This window comes from Leopardus geoffroyi, chromosome D4, assembly GCF_018350155.1.
Source record: "Leopardus geoffroyi isolate Oge1 chromosome D4, O.geoffroyi_Oge1_pat1.0, whole genome shotgun sequence".
In the NCBI taxonomy this organism is placed as follows: Eukaryota; Metazoa; Chordata; class Mammalia; order Carnivora; family Felidae; genus Leopardus; species Leopardus geoffroyi.
In genome coordinates this window covers 2,970,819-2,976,703 of record NC_059342.1, presented here as the reverse complement: position 1 = coordinate 2,976,703, position 5,885 = coordinate 2,970,819, and the positions used below count along the sequence as shown (strand labels likewise).

Below are 5,885 nucleotides of genomic sequence, written 5' to 3'. Positions count from 1 at the left end.
GGGACAGCAAAGGATGTTAGCAGAAAACCGAGGCCATCCGAATAAGGTGTGGACTCTGGTTACCAATAAAGTAGCAGGTTCATTGACTGTGACAAATGTGCCCTTCGAATGAGAGATGTTAATCACAGGAGTGGGTGGGGGCTGTGGGGGGGGACTCTGTCTTGCCTTGCCAATCTCTTTTGTACGTTAAAAACTGTTTTAAAACATCAAGTTTATGGAAGAACAACAACAAGCATTTTTAGCTTACGGATGTACAAAAAGAGACGGTGAGCTGATTTTGGCCTGAGAGCAACAGCTTCTCCACTCCTTGTATAAAGGATAGGACGCAAGGCTGTGTGTGACAATTTGGGAGCCCAGAAAGTCTCCCTGAGTCTGTCAGTGAAAACAGTTAAACGTGATGATTAATAATAAGAAATATTCTGGGGTGCCTGGGTGGCTCAGTCGGTTAAGCATCTGATTTTGGCTCAGGTCACGATCACGCGGTTCATGAGTCCGAGCCCCGCGTCAGGCTCTGTGCTGATGGCTCAGAGCCTGGAGCCTGTTTCCAATTCTGTGTCTCCCTCTCTCTCTGCCCCTCCCCTGCTCATGCTGTCTCTCTCTCTCTCTCTCTCTCTCAAAAACAAACATTAAAAAATTTTAAAAATTTAAAGAAATAGGTCCCTGAAGTCTTCAAATATTTTAGACACAGGATACAGAGTAACTGCAATCAACACGTCTAAATAACATACAAGGAAGTTTGAAAGCAGAGTAATGAACGAGGAGCTGTAGAATGACCAGAGCTGGTTGACCTGCTGGCACGGAGAGCACCTGCCCGTCTCCAAGCGTCAGGGAGCGTCAGAGGCCGGAGGTCACGCGCCCGCCCCACGATCCTAGGCCGCGTTAAGCCACGTGTCCTCGGCTGTAAAATGGGGAGCTGGCACTCTTCTCCTCTTACACGTGGAAAAGCCCCGAATTACAAGGGAAGCACACGGCAGGTCAGTGTCACACGTCCCTGGCTCCTTCCTTTGCAAAGCACAGGTTTCTTATGTTCGATGTGCGTCCCGAGATGACGTCTGAGTGGGACGGGGGACCGAGTGCACGGTGGGGGGGGGTGGGGGTGGGTGGAGCACAGACCGGGTGAGACAGGAGGTGGCTGACCTCAGGGTGTCAGCATCACCAGGCACACGTCACCGGCCCCCCAGGAGGAGCAGAGGGGTCCTGTGACAGAGGCTCTCAGGCGGACGGGGGTGGCTGGTCACCCGAAGGGCCACAGCTTTCTGTTCTCCAAACCTTTCTTATGTGGCCAAGTGCTGAGGGAGCAGCAGGTGCGGTCCTGCTGTGGGCTGAGTGCTGCGTCCCCCCAAACCCGCTCCCGGTGGGATGGTGTCTGGAGGGGGCTCTGGGGGTGATCAGGGTAAGACGCGGTCACGAGTCTGGGCCCATGATGGGATCGATGCCCTCAGGAGCAGAGACACGGGAGCCTGCTCTCCCCCCTCCACCACGTGAGGACATGCGCGAGGGCTTCAGCTGCCAGCTGGAGAGCCCTCGCCAGGTCCCCCGCGCTGGCCTCCACAGCCGTGAGTGCCTGTGGCCGAGCTGACCGAGAGGTCTGAAGCGGCTGCGAAGGAGGGGGCTCCCGTGGGGCCCCCGGAGACCCGGGACTCACCCCTGCGGGCCCTCCCTCAGCCGCTCGGGCTTCCCCGACCGGTGTGGCCCCCTCTCTGGGGCTCCGCCGGCCCGGCCCAGGGGGGCTTGCCTGGGGGTTGAGCGCTAGTACCTGGAGCAGCTGGTGGGGAGGTAGAGGCTGAGATTCAGCGTGGCCATTCTGGGTGGCGAGGGCCGGGCCGCCAGGACTGGCTTCTGGAATCTTCCAGCTGGGCTGGGCCACCTGCCGCATGAGGTTCTCGGTCCCTGTTTTAGCCAAGGACAGCTGCCTTGGTGCCATCATGCCATCAGGAAGGTCCTCCTTCCATACGTGGAGCTCAAAAGCTAAAGAAAAAGGAACCAAGAAACTTGGACCACTTTAAGGGATGGTCGCTTACGACAATAAAACTTACCCCCACAAGTGAAACATGCAATCAGAGTTGGCTTGATGGAAGGTTCTGGATTCCGATCAGGATTCTGATGAAATGTTACAATCTGCCAGAATATGATTTTGCAGACATTGAAAAGGAAACTTCAAAAATATTTTGATTTGCTTCATTTGGGGCTTTCTAAATATTTAATGTTTAAAATCTTTCAGATTATTGATTCAAAATGATGTTTATTTCCTACAACTTATGTTTGGTTTATATTTGGCATTTATAAACACTCAACAAAACCAGTCTTATGTGGCATTTGGTCATGTTGGTAATTGCTATCACTGTTTTTTGGTTTTTTCCCTTCCTAGAATTCTGGGGTTTAAGTCACAGGAGGCTGGTGAAAATGAAGGCCAGTGTGATCCAGGGGACATAAAAGCTCGGAGGCCACCCTTCGCCCTCACACGGGGACGGCCTCTAACAGTCTCTGCCGAATTCATTGTGAGGATAGGAGGGAAATGGCCCTAAATTAAATCTCAATATTCCAGCCAGCCCCACTGCTCAGGCTAACAGCATCTCAAACTGCAGATAACTCGCTGATGCTCACGGGTCCCCCTTAGCAACGGGGTTGCCATGGAAACACATTGTGGCTCGCTGAGAGGGAGCGGGCAGAAGCTGGGGGAGTTTGCCGGCGTCTCTCATTGAAATAATTGCAGCTGTTCTCACTGTGTTTAAGGAATGAGTGCACCACGACCTCTGTCTTCATTTCCCTCTGCAGAGCCTGTTTGTGACAAGTCTTGCGTCCAAAGAGTTCCGCTTGAGATTTTAAATCTTACTGATATTGTCTATATATTTTAAAAGCCATGTTTGGGAAGCCCTCAGCGGTCCATCATTTGCTTTGGGACACAGAATTCTACGTGCGTTTAGAAGCTTGTCCAGACATGAAACTCCTGTGGAGGAGATCCCATGATCCTGCTCATACATGTGAGAGGCAGAAAGGACGTGGGCACAACCCGTGTTCATAACAGGGCCGCTACAGATTCGACATGATCTTGCGCTAACTGATTGTGTGCCCTGCATGCTTTTGTCCGACGGTATTTATAACGAATTATCATTTTGGGGGTTGGATCGTATCGGTTCTGTAATAAGTACCGAGCCTTCCACATGTCTGATCTTTTGGGAAGTTTCTAGGGCTGCTAAGAGAGATTTTATTTCCATTTAGGACACATTATGTGTTTCTCTGAAGCAGAACGAGGCAATTGTTCTTAAAGAATCTTTGTATTGGGGACCTGACTTTTATTTTAAAAAGTAGCCTTTTATTCTGGTGAAAAATACACATGTGTTCCGGATAGAACTGTTAGAAATTATGGAAAAGCATGAAGACAAGTATAAAGATTCCCCAGAAATCTCGCCTCTGAGAGATACTCATCATCGAGCTTGGCATCCTTCCTTGAAGCCTTTATTTTTAGGCATTGGGGTTGTTTTTCAGTTTAGTGATCGGGGTCAGGACAGCATTTAGGAGACGTGTATTCAACTACAAAGCAAAAAAAAAAAAAAAAAAAAAAAAAAAAAAGCCAAGTTCTTCAGCTAAGAAGAGAAACCAAAGCATAAACCGTGCAGGTTATCTGACACACACAGAGGTTAATTCTTTTTTTTTTTTTTTTTTTTTAATTTTTTTTTCAACGTTTATATTTATTTTTGGGACAGAGAGAGACAGAGCATGAACGGGGGAGGGGCAGAGAGAGAGGGAGACACGGAATCGGAAACAGGCTCCAGGCTCCGAGCCATCAGCCCAGAGCCTGATGCGGGGCTCGAACTCACGGACCGCGAGATCGTGACCTGGCTGAAGTCGGACGCTTAACCGACTGCGCCACCCAGGCGCCCCACACAGAGGTTAATTCTTAACTGGAGGGAGACGGTACTCCGTGGAGAAATTAATTAAAATGTTCACTATGGAAACACTATTTTAAAATTGATGCTGGCTGTCATATTAACTTCAGAAGGTGATTTTCCAGGGGCCCTGCGCCTGGGTCGGCATTGAACCTGGAGCCCTGACACATCTCCGTGCTTGTTGATTGAGTTTTGTAATTTTCATCTATTTCGATGTAAAAATGTCCAGATTTTTCTAAGGCATAGGATCTTAGAACCATCTTAGAACTCATTAAGACGGTAACGAGCCAAACATCTAACAACATAACTCCTCTAATAACAGCGTCATATACATACTGTGCAGAAAATACGACGGGGTCTAAATCCTCCCACATCCAGGGATCCTGGGTGTGGGGTTTTTGTTCCTCGCGTTAACCATAGCACGGCTAATTTGCTGAGGGTTCCGAGAGCAGAGACACTGGAGACCGAGGGTACCATGTCCACTGGCTTCTGGGAGCTTCTATGGGTTCTGTCATCAGAATACAGACCTCAGAACACAAAACACGGGGACCCCAATCTAAAAACCGAGGCCTACGATGGAGCCCTGCAGATCGGGTAGTGATAGAACCGTCTCTAGATGGGTTCCTTCTTCTTTGAAGAAACTTTGGAAGCTGGTTGCATTACTGTGGACGTTTTATTGAAGAAAGTCATGTAAACATGCTGCATGGGCTGCAAACAAATGCTTCAGGCAATTCATTCTTACCCCATCCTACCAGCAACAGGACAAGGGAGGAACTAAAATACGTATCTGTTTTTTTTTTTTTTTCAACGTTTTTTTTTTTATTTATTTATTTTTGGGACAGAGAGAGACAGAGCATGAACGGGGGAGGGTCAGAGAGAGGGAGACACAGAATCGGAAACAGGCTCCAGGCTCTGAGCCATCAGCCCAGAGCCTGACGCGGGGCTCGAACTCACGGACCGCGAGATCGTGACCTGGCTGAAGTCAGACGCTTAACCGACTGCGCCACCCAGGCGCCCCTACGTATCTGTTTATTGTGGTAAAGTATACACAACACAGAATTGGTCATTTTCACCATTTTTAAGTGTACCATAGGGGCGCCTGGGTGGCGCAGTCGGTTAAGCGTCCGACTTTGGGTCAGGTCATGATCTTGTAGCCCGTGAGTTCGAGTCCTGCATTGGGCTCTGTGCTGATGGCTCAGAGCCTGGAGCCTGCTTTGGATTCTGTGTCTCCCTCTCTCTCTGCCCCTCCCCTATTCGCGCTCTGTCTCTGTCTCTCTCAAAAATAAACACCAATTTTTTTAAGTGTACAATGAAATGGCAGTAAGTATATCCATGATGTGTATCCACCAGACCATCCATTTCCAGAACACTTTTATCATCCCGAACATAACCCCCAACCCCTTGAACCTAAGTCCTCACTCCCCTCCCACAGCCCCTGGCATCCACCATCCTGGCCTCTGTCTCTCTGAATTGGACGACTCTGGGGCCCTCATGTAGCTGGAACGTTAGAATGCTTATCCTTTTGTGTCTGGCTTCTCTCACTGAGCACAACGTCCTTAAGGCTCATCCACGTTGTAGCAGGTGGCAGAATTTCCTCCCTTTCTGAGGCAGCATAACGTTCCACTGTGTCGACACGCCTCAGCTTGCTTACGTGCCTCCGTGATACACGTGTGGGGGGCTTCTGCCCTCTGGCTGCTGCGCACACCCACATGCAAATACCTGTTGGGGGTCCCTGCTTCCAATTCTTTGGGGGTACAAACCCAGAAGCGGAATCGTGAGATTATCATAGCAAATTCCGAGTCAACTCAGAATTCTGATCATTCGTGAGATTATCACAGTAAATTCTGAGTCAACTCACGGGACCAGCTGTCACATCTGCTGGGTACTGTGCTCCCTGGGTGGTGGGGGGGGAGAGGGGTTGACAGTTGCTGCTCTGAGGAAGCGTGTGGCCTCCCATCCCCCCATCGGCCACCTTCTCTAAACACAGGATGCTTTGTT

At 49.8% G+C, this 5,885-nt stretch overlaps 1 long non-coding RNA gene across 1 annotated transcript; it reads right to left on the bottom strand.

Moving 5' to 3' along the window:
* Nucleotides 1-701: 701 nt before the first annotated feature.
* LOC123592870 lies at nucleotides 702-3,611 on the bottom strand. The gene is made up of 2 exons (XR_006709987.1): nucleotides 1,757-3,611; nucleotides 702-1,052 (listed from the first exon to the last, which is right to left on the bottom strand). It is a non-coding gene; the product is annotated as an uncharacterized LOC123592870 (long non-coding RNA).
* Nucleotides 3,612-5,885: the final 2,274 nt, after the last annotated feature.